The following is a 24804-nucleotide window of genomic DNA, read 5'->3' on the forward strand; positions in this document are numbered from 1 at the left end:
ATTTTTTTGGAGACAACGCGGGAAAGAATCTACGCAAATATTTGGTAAATTTCCCTTGAGGACTGTCATCTTACAGATGCGAAGACGTTAAATATTCCACGTGGGTTTTCACACTTCTCTTTGATTACAAAGTCCCACCGCCTCGACTTTTCATAAGTAACCTTGTGCCATCCCACTCTGAACCAGGATCAGGGTTACTCCCCAAATTGGGTTGTCTGGGGCTTGATACAGTCCCCTGAAGAGGCCTGACAGGTGCCATAACTTTTCCTCAGCTCACCAAGCCTATACAGCTCCCCGTTTCTGATTCACGGTCAGCTTGTCAGTGACTGTGAGCCCTGGATTCCGCATTTGTGGAGTTCATTGTTTTTTTTGTCTTCTCTGATGTGTGACCCTGCACTCAGAAGACCTCATTCTGCTTGTTTCTGACCATTTCTCCAACTTGTCAGAGCCCTTTTGATTTATACTCCTGGATTCGTGAGTTCCAGTCGTCCTTCTCCGTTTGGTTCAAAGCACAGGTACAATGAGCGATGCTTCACGTAAAGACATTGCTGTGGTGAACACCAAATATATTTTCAATTATTTTGGTTACGGTGCTGTAAAGAAAGATTAAAGAGTGGGGCGTGTATACGTACATATACACAGCGTCTGTAAACAGGGAGATGGATTGGTATGGATGTATGCTGCTGAGCGTGGTGTTTATTCTTCTGACTTAAGAAAGCGGTTCGACGAAGTGACATGTTTCTGCCAAACAGCACGCATCAAGGTTTGTTATGCTGCTTCTGACTTATCCCACGCATGCAAGGGATTGGGATTATATGATGCCCGTTACTGAACCGTACAAATAAGCAGTGGATGTTGAATTGAAGAAGAAACTCCCGCTTACACTCATCCCCTGACGTGTCATCTAGAAAGCCGAGTCTCATCACAAGTCTAAAACAAATAACAATAAAAAATAAACAATACAAAAAGGGAAGGGAAATGAATATCCTGAAATACTCATTTTCTTTTTCCGGAAAATAGAACATCTCACCTTCAAGGAACATGAGTCCTCCTCCCTAACTTCTCACCCCCCCCCTCCTCTGGATCTCAGCTTTGGCGCTACTGAGCTGGTTTTTAATGTGGTTTCTTTATGCGTGTACGTGCATGCGCGCGTGTGCGTGTGTGTGTGTGTGTGCGCGCGCGCGCATGGAGGGAGGAGAAGCCGTGTGTCTGAGGTGGTGACAACAGTCAGCGGAGCCAAGAGCCTTAATCACTGTTTACCGATTTGGTCCATTTTACTAGCAGGCAGGGCTTTTCCAGAGAGCTGTTTGCCCGGCAGGGTGCAGACACTGCTTTCGGGGGCGAAAGTGCGTGTCTCCGCGCTGCGTCGCGCAGCACCCCGGGCACCGTCTCGCCACCACTGGCAGGGCCCCTGCGCGGAGCCAACCGGGCCGGCGTGTCCGCCCCGGCTTCCGACGGTGCTCCTCTGGTGGCCGTGTTAATGACAGCCGATCAAAGCTGGAGAGAGCGCACGCAGGACCCAACGGGGCGTCACAACCGTCCCCACGGCAGGCAGAGCCAGCACCTCTCACACCGCGGCTCGGCTCGTGCGGCGAAAGGAAGTGAAAATGACAGAGCGAGGGTGTTACCTTCGCCTCTGTGTGGCCTTTTTGTTCCGTGTGTTCGCAGTCCTCCCGGGTGGCGGCGGTGGTCGCTTGCCTTCCCTCGTCCGTGCGACGCTTCTAATAATGGATGAGGCCCGGAAAGGGAAGAGGGCCGGTTAGGGGTGGCTGGGGTTTCGCCAGGAGTGCGTTGTCACCTTTAATGCCTCCTTCTCTGGTCCCCTGTGGGTTGTGGTCAACTCCCGAACGCCTCGATCTACTGACAAATCCAGGTGATGGGGCCGGGGGGGAGGGGGGGAAGGGGGCGGGGGGGGGCTGACCTGTGAAATGAGGGCTGCAGATGAAGAGGGAACCGGGTGGCAGGGGCTTTGGAAACACCCCGGTGGGATTTCCATAGGCACGTGAGCATCCAAGGTGTCCCCGGGCTTTTCTAGGTAACTAGGCAGAGCCCCAACCAAATGGCTACAATTCATGGCCATTCACAGAGGTCACCCCCTTCCCCCCTTCCCCCCTCCCCCCCATCCATTCAAGGGAAGAGGGCTGATCCGGTTGTCAGATGTGGGGACTCTCATCAGTCGTGGGCCTGAGGAAATTCAAGGGCGGGATTCTGCAGCCAAGGCTGGGACCCAAGGGCTCTGTGCGGAGGGAAGCAGGCCAGTCCCAGCAGGCGCTCTGTCTCGACGATCCCCGAAATTAAGATGCCCCCATCCCCCCACGCCCCCAGCTGCGACTCCCGCCTCTTTGGGGCCAGATGCTTTGAGGGCGGTTTCCGGTCCTGCCCCGGCACGCATTTGTCTCCTTGCGGGGGTTTTCTCAGCCCAAATAAAATGTTCAGCATTGGGTTGAAAAGCCATTGGTGGACTCGGCAGGAGCCCCCGATGGAAGGTCCCCGGGGTTTTGAAACTTCCTAACGTGGCATCTTCGTCCTCTCGCTGTCCAGGGGACCCTCCCACACGGAGGGGCCTTTTGGTCACACCTCCGCCCCAGTCTTGTCCTCCCAACAGACACCTGTGCAGCGGGCCCCGTTTCTCCTTCCCAACCGGCGGCCTCCTTGGGCGCCTACACATGATCTCTACAGTCTCCTGGACTCCCACGAACTCACAGGGCTCAGAGAGACTCGGTAGTGGGGTGGAAGTCTGTGGCGCATCTCGGGAACATCCACTGGCACCTGCTACCTCCAACCACCCCGTGTATTCCTAAAACACCTGCTCTAAGGCATGCTGACGGTAATTCATCAGGATTTATCACAGCCTAGGCTGGCGAGAGCCTCCTTTCCAACTTCACTAAAAGGCCCGCTGATTTCCGTACTGTCGTCATTATAAATATTAATAATAGTGTAAATAAAACATAGCTAATGCCTTCATAAATAGCCATCAGGCGACCCCGAGGACGGAGTTTTGGAAAATCCGAGACACGTCGGGTAAGGTAAGAGCTTCAGCCTTGCTCTAAGCACACTGGCCACTACCTGCGCCTGCCCGAGATCAAATTGATGTCCTAGGAGTTAATATTATGCGCAGGGGCACATCCACCAGATGCGAACGGCTGGAGCCCTTCGAGGCACAGAGGCGGGCACCAGAGCCCCATTTCTGCTCTGTGTGATTGTGGAAAGTGACACCGACACCATGTCAAGGGCTCTTGACTCACCAGGGACGTGGTTACCGATGTGAACTGCTGTGCTCGAAAATTCAAGGCCACAGCTGATGTAAAACGAATCAGTACCACCCCTCAGAAGTCGATACCTTGTCTACACGAAGCCTAGCACGACACAGGGCACCACGCTGGACTTTTGCAGGGCCGAATTCTCATCCCAACGGTGCCCTCGTCTTCACAGATACCCACAAGATTGTGTCACGTTTTAGAGTCTGTGTTTCTCCTGTCTGCCCAAGGTAGATAATAATATCTGAGGCGGAGGAGAGAAAGGAAGGGAGACAGAGAGAGAGAGAGAGAGAAAGGGAGCAGAGGGGAAAAAAGGAAGTGAGGAAAGAAAGGGAGAGAAAGATCACCTTTAAGTTCTTTTCTCTTTCTTTCAAATGACACAATAGAATTTTTTTTTTCCTAAAGTTGTATTAGGGATTCACTTAAGCAGAAATGAACTGTAATATGCAAATAGTTCTAATTGGACTGCTAATAGAGCGTGTCTCTGTTGTTTTTTTGTAGGGAGTTTTATGCCTATGTAATCAGTGCAGACAGCCGTTAAGTAAATGAAGAGGCAACTAACAATGTCAGAAAAGAGACCGGGCGGTTCTGGCTGACACTACCCTAATCTTCCAGGACCCATTAAATGGCAGTTTCAACGCATTACCTACCATAACATCCTTGAATATCACTGATTTTATTTGCAGTATCAAACATTCCATTTCATGCCCCATTAACAGTGGGAGCTTGAGCTTTTTGACGCAGCTAAACATTTTACTAACTACCTGGACTAAGTAACCAATTAACTTTTGGAGACAATACGGCCAATTAAGCGCGAAAAGGTAAGGCTGTCATCCCCCACGAAAATTGAATTTCCTTTTCCTGATGGCACTCATTGTCGCCGCTCAATTGTTAATGGGGATTCAGTCCCTATTAAAGGAGGAAGGCAAAGCAGAATGGAAAAGTTCAGAGGACTTAGTTCCTAAAGAGTAGGTCACCAAGTGTCCCAGTTGGCCACTAATTCACTTAACTTTTCTTCATGCCAGATTACGTATTGGATGAGACTGCGGCAGGGCTCTAATATGACATTCTGTGATAGCGCATTGCACAATCTGGTAGCTTCCAAGGAACCCGAAGGCCCAGGGCTGTAGTTTGGGACCTTATAGGGGATGTTCAAAAAAAAAAAAAAATTAAAAACAACGACGAACTTTTTTTTTCTTTTTTGAAAACGGAAATATCCGTGTTGGACGAGATATTGCCCTGGCTGTCACCCGTTTGGACTCTTCAGAGATAAACACAAGCCTTCCTACCGAGAGGTGTGCTCCAAATTAACCCTCTGTGGTTTGGGAAGTCATTTTGTAAATGGCAGACAAGGTCACGGGCGGTGATTCTGCGGGGCGGGCTTGACTCCAGTTGACTGGAGTGGCACGCAAGTAATGAGCTTGGATGTCATATTTTGAAAGCTTGAGGCAAATCTCATCCTCTTGGTAGGAGTCTTTTATCTTTGGAGGTACAGGAGAAAATCTGGCCTAGAGGGCATCTTCCATAGGCCCTGTATGAGTGAAAAACACGAAGCTTATCCAGAATCCGAGCCCAAACGAGATCGCACCAGCGTTGTGGAAATGCAGTTGTTGTTCTAAATGCAAAGAAAAATGGGGAAACCATAGGTGATGATGATCTGAATCTGTGTGACGAAAAATTCAAGGCTTGCATAATCAATGTTGTCAAATCATCCCGAGAGCAGTACAATTTGTTGACGTGTGTTTACAGCCTGTTCACGTACACTTAAAGTCTGAGGTGAGCCAGAACACTGTAAGTAAAGCAGGGATCTAAACTGTGCTCAGAATTACTCGTTTTCTATATTGTTTTAATAGAAAAGGTGCTTAGTCCCCACAGACGAGCTGTTGAATGGCCATGGGAAGAAAAATCCATTAAATTCAATAATGATATTAGTATTCTAGGTTCGTAATTTTTTTACTGTTGTTTCTGCCAGATTCTATGGTGATAGGAAACAGGAACAAAAAGGATTAACGCTGTATCCTTTCCGAGTGAAGTGCCTTTTGAAGAGTTTGATCCGAATTGTAACTTTCAAAGAAGATTTGAATAAGAAATAATTCTCCTCTATTAGTCTAGATCAATTAATAACATCGATCAAAATTCTCGTTTGAACTTTCCCTCGGATTTCCACCTTTTCTCAAGGGACACGATTTTCTTTCCAGAGGTGATTGCTGTGGGCTATTTATTTTAGCCATTTTCCCATGGCAGTGGATGATTTAGAAATGATTACAATAGTTTGAACTTCCTGTTCCTTGAGATAAAAGAGTAAAACCAGATCTCAAATGCTTCCCACTCTCACCCTCCAGCATCGCTACGTAAGAACAACGAAAACAAACAAGCAACGACAAAATTCCGTCAGCAGCCCTCCAACTGTGGAAAGGGCTGGTGGCCAGAAGTTTCCAATAATCCACATCGTTAAGTAGAGGTGGCAGGAGGCGCCGCAGAAAGCCCCAAAGCTTCCTCCCAAGCTGCTCAGCGTCCGCTGGAGCCCAGAGAACCTGCTGGAATGTTGAGGTCTACTGGGGCGTGGTGATGGAAGAAGGCATTCGGGGACCCCCAGGTGCCATTTCTTCTAGCGGTCTTTACTGTGAAGGAGGAAACGAAGTCTTTTGCCTCTTGGGTTTATGGGGAGTGAAAAACGAAGAGGAAAGCGAACAACCCATGCTCTATCTGATGCAGATAAGTCTTCAAACCCCACACCATGTCTCTCCCACTAGAGGAAAATGCATCGCTGAGGGGCCAACATTGACATTGGACATTTAACAAGAGGAAAGGGCTAGCTACCAAGGTTACCTAGAGACCCCATCTTGAATCCCCAGGCTACAGAGAACCCAGCCCTCAAATTTTATATCTTAGTCGAGAAGACACAGGGAGTGGTAAGGGGGGTGGGCAGATCATGGGAGGGGAGGGGCGAAAAAGGAGTGGGGAGAGAGGAGACCGGCTAACTGCCTGAAAATACAAAAACAAACAAAGAAACAAACAAAACAAGGATCCACGACCTTGCCTTAGTGTACACAGAAAAGTATATATACGTGATTTCTGTAAACAGAAAAAAAAAGTATACATCCAGATACATCAAATCATTTAGGAGAAAGCATGGGTACGTTTACCATCTTAGAGTGGGTAGGTCCTCCTAATAAAATTCAGATCCTGTAAGAAAGTGGTAGATATACCTGAAAAAAAAATATCCTGGATCACAACAACAAAAACAAATACCACAGTTCTGTAAAGTCTAAAAATCAAATCTAGCAGAGGGGGGAAAAATGTGTTCTTCATTTGACAAAGGTCTACTTTTTTAACTAATAAAAACTCAGATACATTAATAGAAAGAAATGGAAAGCTGGCAATTTACAGAGAAATACAAATGGCCAATAAATCTATTCACTTTCTCAGGTTTACTTACGATTTTTTTAAATTGCACATAAAAATAACAAAACAACAAAAGGTTATCATGTTTTATCTCACTGACAAAACACATACCGAGGTTGGTCTGTCCCCAGAAAGAGACGGGGTACAGGTTGACAGCCACCTCCTCCAAATTTTCTGAAGAGCGGTGTACCGATGCATTTCCAACGTAAAATACTCTCCACACACACACACACACACACACACACGCACACACGCACACACGCACTTCTCATATATAATTTACATATGTGTGTTTTAAATATACAGTGGTTTTTTTTTGGCAAAATGTTCTTAAAAAATAATTTGAGGGGCGCCTGGGCGGCTGAGTCGGTTAAGTGTCCGACTTCAGCTCAGGTCACGATCTCACACTCTGTGAGTTCGAGCCCCGCATCAGGCTCTGTGCCGACAGCTCAGAGCCTGGAGCCTGCTTCGGATTCTGTGTCTCCCTCTCTCTCGGCCCCTTACCTGCTCATGCTCTGTCTCTTTTTGTCTCAAGAATAAATAAAAACATTAAAAAAATAATAATTTGAATAGGGTGGCTCAGTAGATTAAGCTTCTGGCTCTTGGTTTCAGCTCAGGTCATAATCCGATGGTTCGTGAGTTCGAGCCCCACAGTGTCATTGTGGAGCCTGCTTAGGATTCTTTCTCTCTCCCTCTCTCTCTTTCTGCCCCTTCCCGCTCATGCTTGCTCTCTCTCTTTCTCTCTCTCTCTCAAAATAAATTAATAAACTTTCTGAAAAAAATGATAATTGGGACAACAAAATATCTGGTAAAATGAGAGTGTTAAATTATGATATACTCCATTGCATAAAAAGATCCCTGGATATAATATGAAGTGAAAAAAATCAAATGCACCATGATTTATGTACTATGATTTCTTAGAACACATGATGTTATTCATACATTGCACATGCACACATGTATATATGCACATCTGTTTTTTATATATTTTGTTTCTATTACATATAAATATGAACACATACATACGTATATATGCTTATGTGCTGCATAAACTAATACGTTGATGAATCTTCAGGTCTTCTGGAAAAAAATCATAAGGAATTAAGAACATGAGGTGCATTTATGGATCTGGTGACGTCGGTTGAAAGGGAGACTTTGTTTCACTTTTTACTTTGGTTGTTTTGAGTTTTTTAAACCATGCATATGTATTCTTTTACATTATAAATTCACATCAGCATTGTTAGTGAGAGTATTATTTCCCATTGAAAACAATCAAAATCTCTTTTATTTTTTAGTAGTTTTTTTTTAATAGTTCTTTTTCCCTGCTACCTGTGTGGTTATACATTCATTATAGAGATTTAGAAAACACAGCTTTTTTTCCTACCATCAGAGCCCAAGGTGTTTTGTCCCTACGGATGTGTTCTGAATGCCTATTGTGCCCAGCACTGTGTTACAACACCAACATGACTCTTCCCTCATGAAACTTACATTTTTTGGTTTTTGATTTAAATTCCAGTTAGATGGGGCGCCTGGGTGGCGCAGTCGGTTAAGCGTCCGACTTCAGCCAGGTCACGATCTCGCGGTCCGTGAGTTCGAGCCCCGCGTCAGGCTCTGGGCTGATGGCTCAGAGCCTGGAGCCTGTTTCCGATTCTGTGTCTCCCTCTCTCTCTGCCCCTCCCCCGTTCATGCTCTGTCTCTCTCTGTCCCAAGAATAAATAAAACGTTGCAAAAAAAAAATTAAAAACAAAAAAATTCCAGTTAGTTAAAATACAGTGCAGTGTTAGTTGCAGGTGTATAATACGGTGACCCAACGCCTCCATGCGTCACCCAATGCTGATGACAAGTACATTCTTTCATTCCCATCCTCCCACCCACCCTCTGATAACCAGCAGTTTGCTCTCTATGGTTCCAAGTCTGTTTCTTGGAGAGCTCTCTCTCTCTCTCTCTCTCTCTCTCTCACTCTTTCTCTCCCTCTTTCTCCTTTGCTGGTAGAAACATATTTTAGTAAGGCATGTATATTCTAGTATATTTTACACATAACAATAACAAGGTGTGGTTAACGATCCTTTAAGGGTACGTGCAAGGTTGCTATGACAAGCCTGCCCCTTTTGGGGCCATGTGAGTCTCTTACATACATGCTTTGCACGTGGGAAAACCTGTGTTATGAACCTAATGGGAGGGGCGCCTGTGTGGCTCAGTGGCTTAAGCGTCCGACTCTTGTTTTCGGCTCAGGTCATGATCTCACAGTTCGTGGGTTCAAGCCCCGTGTTGTCAGTGCAGAGCCTGATTGAGATCCTGTCTCTCTCTCCTCCTCTCTGCCCCTCCGCTCACTCTAAGTAAGTAAGTGAATAAGTAAGTAAATAAGTAGATAAATAAATAAACAAACCTAAAGAAAAATAATGTGAGCATGTGTTGTGAAACCCGAACACTCCACTACCGTAGTGTTGTTTGTTTGTTTATTTGTTTGGGGACATCTGGACTGACAAGAGTGTGCTCTGGGGAGCCTCTGAGAGGCCATCCTAGAAGTGGCTATCGTTACCTAGGCACAGGGCGGTGCAAGCCTGACGTGAGGTGAACGTAGGAGGCATGAAAAGGCAGGAATGGTGTCAAGGAATACCACGTGGGTGGGGCAGAGAATGGCTGGATGAGCCCATAAAGGGTGGGGCATAAAGAAAGACTTCGAAGGAGACTCCTCGTTTCAGGTTTGGGCAACTTGTTAACGTGACCTTGACAGACACGGATGAAGGAGAAAGAGGAGAAGGGTTAAGGAGGCAAATAACGACAAACATGAAGTCAACTGCTTATTCAGAAAAGTTGACGTCACCATTTGGTGTAAGAGGCAATCGAGTCTCTAGGATTTTTAAGGCCTAAAGGAAAAGAAATATGACCACTGTGACAAAAAAAAAAAAAAAAATGTAGGCGGCCCAGGGTCGGCACGTCGGATGCTGGATGGCAGGCTTCTGGTCTACCCTTAGGAGTCAGATGACTAGCTTACAGGGGGTCCACAATTGTGGAAATAGATGGGGAAAAGTTGACGTGGAGATGTGACGGAAGTTACTAGACGTAGGCCTTTCCAGGAACGGCTAGAATACCAGGTAACCCAAAGCTCTGAGGATGGGCATAGTGTTACAGGACCATAGACAAAATGAGGGAAATGAAAGGAGAGATTTAGACACTTTTTTATTATGGGATTGAATGCATTCACACTCACTTCGATTGTAATAATGAGGTTCGTTTAAGACCTGGGACTTGCTGAAATAATATGGTTAAAGCCATGACGCATTAAGATCGTACTTGCCATAACAGAGCCCGTTTGGGCTATTATTAATCTAATCTCATAAGTGCCCATAATACCCAAGCAAGCAAACCAAAGCTTTGAATTGGGTTTACACTAATAGTAAGACTATCTCGTGGGCTTTTCGCTGGGATTCTCTGTCCCATTAAGCAATTACTAGTGGCTAGAACACTAGCCCACATGTCGCTATTTTTGGTTAGGGGATTTTCTTGCCTGCCTCACTAAATCTTCCAATTAAATGCAATGGTACTACATTTATTTCAGTTCTTCATTTACAACGCACAGTGGAAAGTATTGTTACTCTAAACAAATAGTGTCAGGAGCCGTTGAACCACACACATGGCATTGCTGAGTTCCAGCATTCCACCAGTGACAGCGTATCATCCCGTGACAAGCAAAAGGTAAGTCCGGAGACAAAGAGAAGTCCTTTTTTTTTTTTTTATTTTATTTTTTTTAAATTGCTGTAATGGCGACATCTTTATCAACAAAATCACTCCATCCAAGGACACTTTCCAACTATGTCTCTGTATTCGTTTCTGTTAATTTCATCAAGAGCGTTACATTGAAATGTGTTCTACCTAAGGCTCTGTCTACACTTGAAGTGCGACACAGAACAAAGAAGCATAGAGTCCCTGCTACAGAGTTCCTCAAAAATAAATTTTAAAGTTCTAAACAAAGTCATGATGGCAATGATGATGATTATAATGATGATGATAATTTATTACTATGTTTATGTGGAGATTAAAATAGAAAACATAATTGGATTTTACAAAAGAAAAAAAAGATCCATGCCTGAACATTAACATATTTAGTGGTAAACCCAATTCTTGAATCATTTTTAATTGTTTACCATGAGGATCTTTCTTTCCATAAAACCAGGAAGCTATATAAGATCAGTATATAACCTTTCCTCAAATCTCAGAACACCAGTAGTAAGAGATAATCTGAAATGCAAGGTAGTAATTAAGCGTGCAGGCTAGTAATATCATATCTAAATTCATGATATAATTCTGACATCAACTAGCTTTATAACTCTAGGAAATGTAACCTATCCTGTCAATACCTTGGGGTATCTGCAAAAAAGAGATCAGTAAGGGTCCTTACCACACAGAGTCATTGTCATAGTGAAATCGGATCCTAAATTCACGAGCTGACCACGTTGCTTTCATCATTTATAAGCAGGTACCGTTTCTGAACCCTAGGGACCATATGTATTATCTCATATGCTAATGATGTACGATAATGACTATATAAACATTCAGGGGAATTTAGGTTAAATCATGGACAGTGGTAAGTCCTCAGTGTTTTACTAGAATAGAGTCAAGTATATATGTATTGTATTTCTAGATTTAGTAGTATAATCATGGAGAAAATGCCTCATGGTGTCACAACTGAAGACCATTGATCCCGTTCAAAAGCACTTGTCTTAGGTACTTGTAGAAATCGTTAACACTTGAGTTGGATGAGTATATAATTTGCTTGTATGTGAAAAACACCCTCTTGCTCCCCCTCCCATTCTTAGAATATTAAGCAGTACAGAATATTAAAGCAGTATCAGAGCCAGACGTGGGACCCAGTCTCAGGAACCGTGAGATCATAACCTGAGAGGAAACCAAGAGTCGGACACTCAACTGACTGAGCCACCCAGGCACCCCTTCCTCCTACTTTAAGTGGGAAGAAATGATTTTCTGTGTCTGACTTTAACCTGATGATTTAATAATATTAGGAGGGTGTGGGTAAAATCTGTATTATTTTCAGCTTCTTAATGGTGTAAGTGATATCCTGCTTGTTAAAAATCAAATATAATCCAAATTATTTATCATTGTGCCTGTAATTCCTCTAGATTTCTATATTAGGGTACTACTTTCTTTATTAGATTACCTCTAATTATAGAAAAACGGATGGGAGGAAGGGAGGGAGGGACGGAGGTAGAGAGAGAGAGAGAGAGAGTCCCAACCATTTCTTGAGCTTCCAAATCGTCCTTTTTACAGGTTAACTATTTTATTATTCTATTAACTATTCTATTAACTATTCTATTAACTATTCTATTCAGATACACCAAACTGATATAATTAGCCACAATTAACTCATACTTTTGTTCTCTTTTCTTTTGTTGGGAAGGCTTTACTACTGCACGGTTTAAATTTTCCAAGGCTCTTTCTCTGCTGCACAACTTTTTTATTATTTTATTTTATTTTCATTTTTTAATGTTTATTTATTTGAGAGACAGAGAAGGAGAGAGAGAGAGAGAGAGAGAGAGAGAGAGAGAGAGAGAGAGAAAGTATGAGCAGCAGGGGATAGACAGAGAGTGAGAGGGAGACACGGAATCTGAAACAGTGAAACAGGCTCCAGGCTCTGAGCTGTCAGCACAGAGCCTGACATGGGGCTTGAACTCACCAACTACAAGATCATGACCTGAGCCAAAGTCAGACACTCAACTAATTGAGCCACCCAGGCGCCCCTTATCTTGTTTTATTATTTTTGCTTTCTTTAATCCTGGACTTGAAAACAAAAAGCACCACGTAATTATTTTAGTCTCACTTTTCAAAGTCAAGACTGATGTTCAGTGATAAAAGTTTGAGGGGTTTAATAAGATAAGAGGAACCCTATTCCCCACTATGCAATTTTATAACTGTTTGCTCCTACTTCTTTTCCAAACTAAAAGCCTGATTCATTCCCTTAGAGCCTGGACAGAATGGGAAACTGCAAGACCCAAACCCCACGTCCAGAAGCATTAGGCATTGACCCCGTGGCTTCCTAATAGATCCGCAAAGTGCTTTGTTCCTGGAAATCATCCGATGAGTAGTTCAGCGCTATTGTATATCTTGTTAGAGTAGCAGAAGTGCCACAGAATGAACTAAAATCTCCCTGAAGATTTGCTGCATCATATGCTGAGAACATTCTGAACTTTCAACAAATTCCTGGTTACCATCCCGGGTAGCCATGGTTAAGTCTGGACAGGGGTTAAGTGAGAAATATGAGTCCGCTATTAAGTGTCTTTTGAGAGTGACAAAGCTCTGGGCATAAGGGGGTGGGAAACAAGGGACTCTCTCTCAGCCCTTTCCAGACCTTTCAATTGTATCACAGACGTAAGGGATAATGCAAAGGGGCTCAGGTACCGACCTCTCCGCAGCCCTATAGCCTCAGGCAGGACCACAGACCCCCTCCACCTTGGCATTGCCCCCTCTGTGGAAGGAAGCCCCTCCTCTATTATGGAATTTACTGTGATATCTAAATAGCTGAGAAGGAAGACAGCTCATCTGTTTTAACTATGCAGTCTTTTCCCTCTTTCTCTCATCTCTCTATTATCACCAACAAAAGCTAGTGACTTCTAGAATATTTAGTTGGTAGTCTCACCATGCCCTTGTGTATTAGTTTTTGTTTTTGTTTTGGGGATCAGCCGGATCCCATCCCGCCGATAATACCATTATCACTCCACGTATATTTCCTACATTGCCATTTTTAAAAGCCACTCTATTGAAGGATAAAGTGCACGTAATTCAGGTGCATATTTTAATCCATTTGGCCATCCATATAAAACTGTGAGACCGGGGTGCCTCGGTGGCGCAGTCGGTTAAGCGTCCGACTTCAGCCAGGTCACGATCTCGCGGTCCGTGAGTTCGAGCCCCGCCTCAGCCTCTGGGCTGATGGCTCGGAGCCTGGAGCCTGTTTCCGATTCTGTGTCTCCCTCTCTCTCTGACCCTCCCCCGTTCATGCTCTGTCTCTCTCTGTCCCAAAAATAAATAAAAAACGTTGAAAAAAAATAAAAAAAAAATGTGACACCATCGTATAGTCAAGGTAATAACTATACCTGTCGCCCCCAGAGGCAAAGGTTTCCTTGCACCCCTTTAAACTTCCTTCCGGCCCTCCCTGCAGATCCTCTGTCCTCAAACAACCCCTGATTTGTTTTCCGTCTTTATAGGTTAATTATCATTTTCCAGGGATTTATGTAAAAAAAATATTCAATGTATATCCCCTCTTCCCTGGATTATTTCACTCAGTGCAATCACTTTTCCCCTTATCCAGATGCTTACATGTATTAATACTCCATTCCTTCTGGTCACTGGGTACTAATCCATGTTAGGGCTACACCAAAATGTAAGCATGTCACCATTTTTGTGTATTTATTTTAATTTTTTAATGCTGATTTACTTATTTTTGAGAGAGAGAGAGAGAGAGAGAGAGAGCAGGGGAGGGGCAGAGAGAGAGAGGGAGAGAGAGAATCCAAGGCAAGCTCCAAGCTGTCAGCGCAGAACCCGAGGCGGGCCTAGAACCCATGAGCCTTGAGATCGTGACCTGAGCCAAAGTCAGACACTAAACCGACTGAGCCACGCAGGCGCCCCTTGTTTATTTTTTAATGAGTTCTTCTTCTTATTATGAAGCTTGAACAGTCTTTATGTATTCTAGATACAAGTTCTTTGCTGTCTAAGTTTCCCCCCCCCCCCCCCCCCCGGTCTGGTCTAGTCCTTTTCATTTCCTAGTATATTCTGAGGAATATAAGTTTTAAATTTTGATGCGGCTAAATTTTCTTTTCTGTTTATGGATCCCGTTTTGGTGTCGCTCCTGAAAAATCATTGTCTACCTCAGGGTCACACAGGTCTCCTTTCTCTTCTCTTCTCATGTCTCTGGGAGTCTCTGAACCACTCGTGATGACCGTTGGTTGTTCAACGGCTTCAGATACAAAAAATCGCCCCTTTCGGTCTCATGGAATATATCATTAAAACGATAATCATGGTTTCACACTAGAGTCTCCTGGAAATGACCCTGAACCTGTGACCCTGCATACTCAGCTGGCCATTGTGCTTTAAGTCATGGAAACAGCACCCCACAAACTCAACCCCTTGGGATCAACTGAATGAACAGCAATGGGAATTCGTAGACAAGGGGTCAGCACTACTAGCCATTGTAGGTACACAGCTCAATAGAATGTTGCCCTTTTCCATTGCTTAGCCAAGATATGAAGGACGGGACCCAAAAGTCAACATACTTGGTCAAGTGCAAACGACCATCTTAACACTGGATACTCTAACCAACAAGGGGTCTTATCTTCACATTTATCATAAACTATTGGGCCAGTGCCTAAAAGTTGTCCTTGAGGGTAACAAAATGCCGAGAACCTCTTGCCTCACAGATAACCCAAACATAAGTCAGAATCATACACGTCTCTAGAAGTGCTAAGACTACAATACAAGACCTTGTCAGGACACTCTTTATTTCCTTCAGAATTGTACACATTACTGGTTGCAACCAAGATATACACTTTACTTTACAAAATGCATAACGCTGGGCTCATGGAAAAAGCAGTCAAAGGAACTTTCATGTACCTAAAAGGTCCCAGTTGCTGGTTTAACTGAGAGACATGAGGTCTACTCGAAACCTCTTTTTCAAGTTCGAGTCTCATAGATGAGTCTATATTTTGCTCCTATCTTTATACATTTTCAATCCTGCCCCCAACCCATAAACCTGGTGGTCAAATTGAGGGCATATATTCTACTGGAACCCACTAATCATAGATTTACCCATGGGTCTGGCATCTGCTCATTTGACATGTGTCCCATTTTAACTTAAACTTCCACCGAAAATCGAACAAAACTGTTTCAAGTGACCAGTGGTCTCCTTCCCTCTCAGCTGGGTGCTCTCACTGATTTACAGTGCAAAGGCCCAAACCCTCTGCATAAACTATTGTTTCAACCAAATATGACAAACGCTGAGACTCACATCAACCCAAGTAGGTATCCATTGAAAAAGAATGCTTCTTGTCCCACATCCCAGATGGAATCTTCTTGGCCTGGAGGCTCATCCCTGGAAATGACATTGACCCAGATGACATCACCCCAACCCAAGACCCTCCCCTGCAACAGAGACAACATCACTCTGGGCACTAAAATCTCGGGGCCAGCAACACCCACGGGCTGTTTTTCCTAAGACACAACTGGGACCCAGGACAGTTTTGCTTCTCTTCCTTTGTAAGATCAAAAGGATTCCACTATGTTTCTGAGCTTGCTGTCTGCTTCGCTCATGATCCTGGTATACTCAGCTCCACCAAAATATTAAAAGCAAAAATTCCAAGTCTATTTTCCTGGTGAATGCCATATAAATGGAAAACTTAGTTATTAGCTGGCTTGCACAGACACTTTACACTTCTTTTTTTTTTTTTTTTTTTTTTTTTAATTTTTTTTTTTTTTCAACGTTTATTTTATTTTTGGGACAGAGAGAGACAGAGCATGAACGGGGGAGGGGCAGAGAGAGAGGGAGACACAGAATCGGAAACAGGCTCCAGGCTCCGAGCCATCAGCCCAGAGCCTGACGCGGGGCTCGAACTCACGGACCGCGAGATCGTGACCTGGCTGAAGTCGGACGCTTAACCGACTGCGCCACCCAGGCGCCCCGACACTTTACACTTCTTTTTGTGTTCTGCCTTTCTACTTTCGTAATAAAATGCTTTTTACACTGGTTAGGGCAATTATGCCCTGGGCTCTAAAAATCTCCACTATCGTTCCCCCAGTCCCGCACCAAATTTCCTTACTATGAATATAAACTTATCTTATGATTATGTTAAACAACACAGGGCCAGTTGTGTCCATCAAATTTTTAATTTTGTAAATATTTTATGAGTTTTTGGTATCTTTGGGGGTCCTTGCTGGCAGGGTAGAGACTGCCCCTCCCTGGGCTGGCTAATTCCTAGAGACAATAAACAACTTATCGGAGAGCCTGCCTTTCCTATACAACCGAACAATTCGGTGTCCGTATCTCCGACCACCTCCTTTATTTAACTCACGCACCAATCCGATTTGTCTCCTACCCTAAAATGATCCAGAACCAGGAACCAATGACTAGCAGCAGTTCCTAGGACAGAAAGCCTGCTGGAATTATTCAAATTAGCAAATCCTTGGCTGATTGTCCCGCCCTGACTTGCCTTTGCTCCAAAACACACAACAAAGGCTGTGACCCTAGGCTTTCTTCTTGTTCCTTTCCGCCTCCTGGTTGACACTGGTGATTCCCCCTGTGGCCCTGCCACAAGGCATGCCTTGTCTTGCCTCTCATCTCTAGGGGAACTAACATTAAACCTCTCTTTCTCTGGTAGGGTCCCCTCCCTAAGGAAAGAAAACAAACAAACAAACAAACAACCTCAAGGCAACCTGGCTAAACGCATACGTGACAACATCCATCAAGATCTTTTAACATGAGACCCCTTAATCAGACTGCATGTTTATGTATTGCCATATATGGGAGACAAAGAAGTAAAAAGTATATAAAAAACTATGACGCATGGCATTCGGGGCTCAGTTCTTCGGGTACAAACCCAACTGAGTGGTGCTGGCACGAATAAAGTTGCTTCCTGGAAAGCAAAGCCTCGGTGTCATGACTGTGCGAGAATCCTTCTACATTTCCATGGGATGGACCTCTCTGTATCATCGCTCAGTACCTTTATAAATTCGTCCCCGGCACAAATCACTGAAGGACTTCCTTTAAATTTTTCAGCGTTTATTTGAGTCTTTTTAGTTGAGTCTTTACTATTAATTGAAGCATTACCCTGCCTTTGCTTTGCCAATATATTTTCTATCGATATATAATTCAGGTTGAACAGTTTTTTTCCTTTTAGTACTTTAAAGTTTTTGTTCCACTGACTTCTCATTGAATAGTTACAAAAGAATTCTCCTGCCAACCTTATTTTGTTAACATTTTTTTTCCTTTCCTCCCTCTATGTATGTATGTATGTATGTATGTATGTATGTATGTATTTTACTCTGGTTGCTTTTAAGATTATTGATTATTAATCTATGCTTTTCTTAATATTTCTCATCTGTGGATTTTATTCAACATCTTGGATCTGGAAGTTTATGGTTTTCATCAAGTCTGAAAATCTTCTGGTCGCTATTTAACTCAAATATGTTTTATTCTGTCTCTGCACCTTCTTCAAGAACTCCCGTTATATGTATTTTGGGCCACTGGAAGTTGTCATTCAGCTCTCTGACCCTTTCCATTTTTTAAAAACATTCAAATTTTAGATTCCTTTCTTGATATAACCAAGCTCTTTGCTATTTCCAAGGTTATTTTTACGTTGCAAAAAAAAAAAATATTCCCTCCCCCTCCCAATCACGTATTTTGTAATTAGTTTATTCTCCCATTCAATCTTGGCTGCTACGTTCAGAAAGCTCAAGGATACTTTCCTGTTGTATCTATAGTGAAACCCTTAGCAGCACAGCATACAAGAAGTGTCCCATGTCGGTCAAATAGATACATTTCTTTTATTATTATTATTATTTTTAAAATTCTTTTTTTCCTGTATGTGTTTAGTTTTGGAATTTTTCTCGTTGTGTTTAAATTCACTATGTCTGCAATGTCTAATCTGCTGTTGATTCCACTGTTATGAGTGTGGGTCACACATTCATATGCTGGAACCCTAACCTCCAATGTTATATATTTGGAGATGGGAACTTTAGAAAGTAACTGGGTTTAAATTATTTTTTAATGTTTATTTATTATTGAAAGACAGAGACAGAGTCAGAGCCTGAGCAGGGGAGGGGCAGAGGGAGAGGGAGACACAGAATCTGAAGCAGGTTCCGGGCTCCGAACTGTCAGCACAGAGCCTGAGGCGGGAGTCGAACTCACAAACCGCGAGATCATGACCTGAGCCGAAGTCGGACGCTTAACCAACTGAGCCACCCAGGCGTCCCTAGAAAGTAACTGAGTTTAGATGAGGGTGGTCTCCTCGTTATGAGATTTGTGCCCTTATAAGAACATATCAGAGCGCAACTCTCTCTCTCCATTATAAGATCAATGTCTGCAAACCAGGAAGAGGGTACTCATCGGACATTGAATCTTCTTGTACTTTGACCTCAGACTTCCCAGCCTCCAGAACAGTGAGAAATCCGTGTACACTGTTTAAGCCATCCAATCCATGGTAATTTGGTATAGCAGTTCAAGCTGACTAAGAGACACATCCGTTGTGCATTTTATCTCAGAAATTGTGGCATTTTTCTTTAAAATTCAGATTTGGGTCTTTTTTTTTTTTATATCTCCATTGTTAACACTTACCTTTGGGACCTGTAAAATACAGCATAATTTTTTTTTTTTTTATTTTTTTTTAACGTTTATTTATTTTTGAGACAGAGAGAGACAGAGCATGAACAGGGGAGGGGCAGAGAGAGAGGGAGACACAGAAACTGAAACAGGCTCCAGGCTCTGAGCTGTCAGCACAGAGCCCGACACGGGGCTCGAACTCACGGACCGTGAGATCATGACCTGAGCCGAAGTCGGACGCTTAACCGACTGAGCCACCCAGGCGCCCCTCCTGCAAATATTCTTGAACTCTGTTCTAGGATGCAGTTAGGTTACCTGAACACAGTTTGAAATTTTTGTGTCTTGCTTTTAATATTTGTCAGGCAAGGTCAGAGCAGTATCTAGGGCCAAATATTCCCCAGTACTAAGGTAAGACTCTTCTCAACACCCAGTAATTTCTGGGGCGTCTGGGTGGTTCATTGGTTGAGCATCTGACCCTTGATTTTGACTTAGGTCATGATCTGATGGTTCGTGGGTTGGAGCCCCATGTGGGGCTCTATGCCGACAGTGTGGAGCCTGCTTGGGGTTCTTTCTGTCTGTCCCTCTGTCTCTGTCCCTGCCCGACTTGCACACTCTCTCTCTCTGTCAAAATGAAGAAATCGACTTTAAAATAAACATGCAGTAACATATAAATTATGAAGTTTTCCAGCTTGGCAATAGGGGGCAAGCACTCTTTTTCAACCCTGTGCAATGCCGACACTGTTCCTGCAAATCTTTTCAAGTGGTTCTTTCCCTAACTTGGGATATATTCATCACACACATGCTCTGCTCTGTACTTTGATCAATGCTCAAGGGGAGTCCTCTGCAGACCTTTGAAATTCTCACTTTGTTCAGCCCTCTACTTTATGTTTCCTATCCTGTGAATTCTCACCAAATGAGCCTCTCCAGACCTTCATCGCTTGGAAAGATGGCGTCCCTCCTTTCTTCCACAACCTGGAAACTTCCTCAAGGCAGGGAGCTGAGGAAGTCATAAGATTCATCGAGGTTGGCTTCATATGTCTTAGGCATTACCGCTTTTCTGTCTGGCATCTGGTATCACGGAAACCCTTCTTTTGTCTGTTTTGTCTGGAGTTTTTGGTTCTTTCAGACAAGAGAGCAAATCTGTTTTCTGTTACTCCCTCTTGGTTAAAAACAGAAGTCCTTGCTTACCTTCTCCTCTGGCATAACTTATGATAATGTTTCTATTTAAATACTATTACCCCTGTTAACTCTCTCCTTTTCTTTTATGGAATTTCATCAACTGCAATGTCCTGTCTTTAATCTCCATGTGCTTGAACCAATTTACTTCTTTCCCTTCCTTTCTTCCTTTCTTTCTTTCTTTCTTCTTTCTTTTTTTCTTTGTCATTTATCTCTTTAGCTTTCAGAGTAAAATACTTACTTGCCTTAGTTCTAATTCTCTACTTTTCCTATTGTTTACCCAGCTTGCAAGTTAGTACATTGATTGAGGCGACCCTCTCTTCCTTTATTCCCTATGTGCAGGCACAAAGAACACGTACGTGCTTGGTATAAAATTTTGCAATCAAGGGGCGCCTGGGTGGCTCAGTCGGCTGAGCGGCCGACTTCGGCTCAGGTCATGATCTCGCGGTCCGTGGGTTCAAGCCCCGCATTGGGCTCTGTGCTGACAGCTCAGAGCCTGGAGCCTGCTTCAGATTCTGTGTCTCCCTCTCTCTCTGCCCTCCCCTTCTCACACTCTGTCTTTCTCAAAAAATAAATAAACATCAAAAAAATTTTAAATTTTGTGATCAACTATAAATATTGATTCTACTATATGCATCACATTAAGAGAATGGCTAGCATGCAGATAACATTTTCCAGGTTTAGGGAAACATGACAATACTTCATGTTTCTTCATATTTCTGGCACAATGTTAATTTTGAATCACTGATTTAATAATTTTATGTATATATAAAAGAGTAATTTAAAATAGTAAATAAATATAATATTATAGTATAGATACACGAGGTGGGAAAGTTTCTTTTAAAACCAAAGATTGCTAAAATTAAATGAGATAACTTAAAAGTGACTAAAAGAATAATTAAATTTTTTTTCAACATTTATTTATTTTTGGGACAGAGAGAGACAGAGCATGAACGGGGGAGGGGCAGAGAGAGAGGGAGACACAGAATCGGAAACAGGCTCCAGGCTCCGAGCCATCAGCCCAGAGCCCGACGCGGGGCTCGAACTCACGGACGGCGAGATCGTGACCTGGCTGAGGTCGGACGCTTAACCGACTGCGCCACCCAGGCGCCCCGACTAAAAGAATAATTAAATAAATGACGGCATATCCATAAAGTGAAATGTTTTAGAGATTTACAATAATGTTATAGAAAAAAAAATTAACGACATGGAGAAGTGCTCATGATGTTAAGTGAAGAATTCAGTTAAATTGCTTACATGATATGATCAATATATATTGATATGCCATTATCATAGGAAATTCTGGAAGAAATGCCATATGTTAAAATTTTAATGTCAGTTAATAGATAGTCAGTTTACAGAAGATTTTCATTTCTTTTATTCCACATGTGTTTTCTCAATTTTAGCAAAGGTAACAATTTTTTTTTGTTATTACCTTTTTGGTAGAAAAACCAATGACTTTTTTTAGTTAGAATTGTTAGCACAAGGTGCGTCTCAACATAAGCATTGATTAATTTTAATTTTAAAAATATCTTTCATACCCTTCTTCCTTCCACTGTGTAAGTTGTTGCTTTATTTCACATTGCCTTTATTTTTAAATGTTCAACATGTCTACATATTGAATAGAGAATAAGGTTATAAAGCACTTGAGTACAAGATCATTGCCTTTCAACTATTCTTTTCTTAATTTTTTTTAATGTTTATTTTTTCTTGAGAGAGAGACAGAGCATGAGTGGGAGAGGGGCAGAGAGAGGGGGAGACACAGAATCGGAAGCAGGCTCCAGACTCTGAGCTTTCAGCACAGAGCCTGATGCTGGGCTTGAACCCACGAACCGCAAGATCATGACCTGAGCCAAAGTCGGATGCTCAACCAACTGAGCCACCCAGGCGTGCTCAACTAGTCTGAAGTTCAATTAGTATAGTGCTATAGTTGCTGGGATTCACAATGAATTCACTATATATTTATTGATTATTTGAGGTATGTTTTTCTTCTTTTGTCTGCGTTTTATTTATTTATTTTTTTTACTTTACGTACTAAGAATTGAACAAGAAGCTGATTTTCTTCAATATTTTATAAACGTTAGAATGATGGGAAAATTTATAATGATATCTCTTCTTTAACTTAACTTCAGAAAGTTGTTAGAACCTCTCAACTGGGAGTGAAGTACTTTTGATTACGTGTGATTGTCTATTTATTTTTCTTCCTTTCCTACACAAGGCATCGGATTTGTCTTTTAAGTCATTCCCTGGATAAGGCTCTTTCTAATCTATTGGCAAAATTCAATTTCTGCCTGCCGTAATCCAGACGAAGGCAGAGAAAACACATGAGAAACTTGCCACTTCATGAAATAATTTCATTGTGCGGCCGAAAATCGTTACTAACCTCTGTAACACTTAATTAATTGAAATGACTCCAGCCGTGGGATTCTGCGGTGAAGAGGTTTCTAGTAGTTATATGTGATTCAACCTGAAACTCAGTGAAAACTGAAGGATACTTAAACATACATCGATGAATGAAAAATGAAGGCCTGTTGAATTTAATCAATCATTTGTCTCTTTTTTTCCTTCCTCTCCTGTACCTTGTTTTTCCTTTGGGATTTAATACATTTAGTTTATTTTCTTGCTAAACAAACATTCGCAATACTTTTGGTTAGTAGACAGAGGAAGTACCAGATGTTGATGGGATGATTGATATAATTTTTTTTTTTTTAGTTAAAAATGCCAAAGTATATATACCTCATTCATTTCATCAAAATGTTATCATGTGGGTCAAGACCAAACTTATCTGATCAATATGGCTATTGATAAAGGCAACTGTATCACTAACATCAAATTCTTGCTTGAACAGCTTTTTCCACTCAGTAATAAACCTACTTACCACAGATTTATGTACGGCTTGTCAAGCTCTCTAGCACTTAGACCAGGTTCAGTGCACCAAAAATTAACAAAATAGTCTCAGCCTTTGAAATCTTACAATAGCACCTGCAAGCAGATGACTGATATTTCAAGATGGAACCACTAGTCTTTTGACATCTCCTTGGTAATGTCTCCTTTCTCTTCCTCTGACGTCCACAACTGCAGCTGCAGGGTCTATTAATTTGTGCAATATCTTCTGTCTTCCTTTCTCAGCCAGGACTCATACAGTTTTCCACCAGATGAGTCTTGCTCAAGCAACTCCACACATTGCCGCCCAGTACCTCTTGTACCGATCAATGTGGTCATCTGCTTCCTCAAAAGGCTTTGCACAAATATTTCTCAAGCGCCTGAGGTCAGCGGGAAGCCATGCTAGGTCCTGGGGCTGTGTACTTGAAAAAAGAAAAAGAAAAAGACAAAACGCAAGCCCCAGCTTTCGAGGAACTAAAAGCAGAGAGATAGGGAAGTAAACCAGTGGGTTGTTTCAGCATAGGATGATTAAACTCTATGGGTGAGGTGTCTGTGCAGCCGGCTGTATTACTAGAGAAAAGGGACATATAAGGGGTGCCTGGGGGGTTCAGCACATTAAGCTTCCGACCTTTGATTTCAGCTGAGGTCATGATCCCACAGTTCGTGGGATCAAGCCCCACATCAGGCTCTGGGCTGACAGCGTGGAGCCTGCTTCAGATTCTCTCTCTCCCTCTGTCTCTGCTCTTCCCTTGCTCATGTTCTCTCTCTCTCTCTCTCTCTCTCTCAAAATAAATAAATAAACTTCAAACAGAAAAAAAGGGACATACAAGTAAGATTCGGGCAGTGGCAGCACAAACAAAATCTGGTAAGATTGCATCATTTCCCATGATCAATGAAAGCAGTGACCGCAAGTACATGAAAATGGGTAAAGGGGCCCCTGGGTGGCGCAGTCGGTTAAGCGTCCGACTTCAGCCAGGTCACGATCTCGCGGTCCGTGAGTTCCGAGCCCCGCGTCAGGCTCTGGGCTGATGGCTCAGAGCCTGGAGCCTGTTTCCGATTCTGTGTCTCCCTCTCTCTCTGCCCCTCCCCCGTTCTTGTTCTGTCTCTCTCTGTCCCAAAAATAAATAAATAAACGTTGAAAAAAAAATAAAAAAAAAAAAGAAAATGGGTAAAGACTCAGATCTGCAGGCAGATGTGACACTTCAAGCATGTGGGAGGTGTCATAGCTTGTAGGCTCGTAAACATGAATCACGACTTCCTTATTTTCTCTTCTCATTGTCAGTGTTTCATTGAATCTACAGGGTAAGTTGGTGGGGGGGTGGACATGTAATTCCCACTGGTCCCCCTTCCCACCCTTAGAAACTCTAAAAGAGTGGTAGAGTTCTGAAATTAACAAAAGAAACACATGGAGAAAAAGCAATGGAAAAATAAACAGTGAAACAAATTAAAACAAAATTCCACCTTCATGAGGTTAACTAGAAAAGCACCTCCTTATATCTGTCTCTCACATTTTTTTAGTTTCCTTTTTCTACTAGGATCTCAAAAGAGTACCCCAAGTGGGCAAGGCGTTATAACCCATGTTTTTTTACATGAAGAAATCGAGAAATTGGGACATGATCGAAGCCACCTGACTTCACACGTAAGTATCTAAACAGGCTTCAATCTTCCTGCAATCTTCCTGCAGGGAACCTGGTATTTTTCGCTCACATGGAATGACGGGAAAGACTTGACAGGATTGTGTGAGCTACAGAGTTGCAAGATTCC

General features: G+C 42.9%; 1 long non-coding RNA gene across 1 annotated transcript; it reads right to left on the minus strand.

Moving 5' to 3' along the window:
* Positions 1–351: 351 nt before the first annotated feature.
* Positions 352–1433, minus strand: LOC123581960. The gene is made up of 3 exons (XR_006704110.1): positions 1261–1433; positions 633–930; positions 352–548 (listed from the first exon to the last, which is right to left on the minus strand). It is a non-coding gene; the product is annotated as an uncharacterized LOC123581960 (long non-coding RNA).
* Between the last annotated feature and the right edge of the window lie 23371 nt (positions 1434–24804).

This window comes from Leopardus geoffroyi, chromosome B3, assembly GCF_018350155.1.
Source record: "Leopardus geoffroyi isolate Oge1 chromosome B3, O.geoffroyi_Oge1_pat1.0, whole genome shotgun sequence".
In the NCBI taxonomy this organism is placed as follows: Eukaryota; Metazoa; Chordata; class Mammalia; order Carnivora; family Felidae; genus Leopardus; species Leopardus geoffroyi.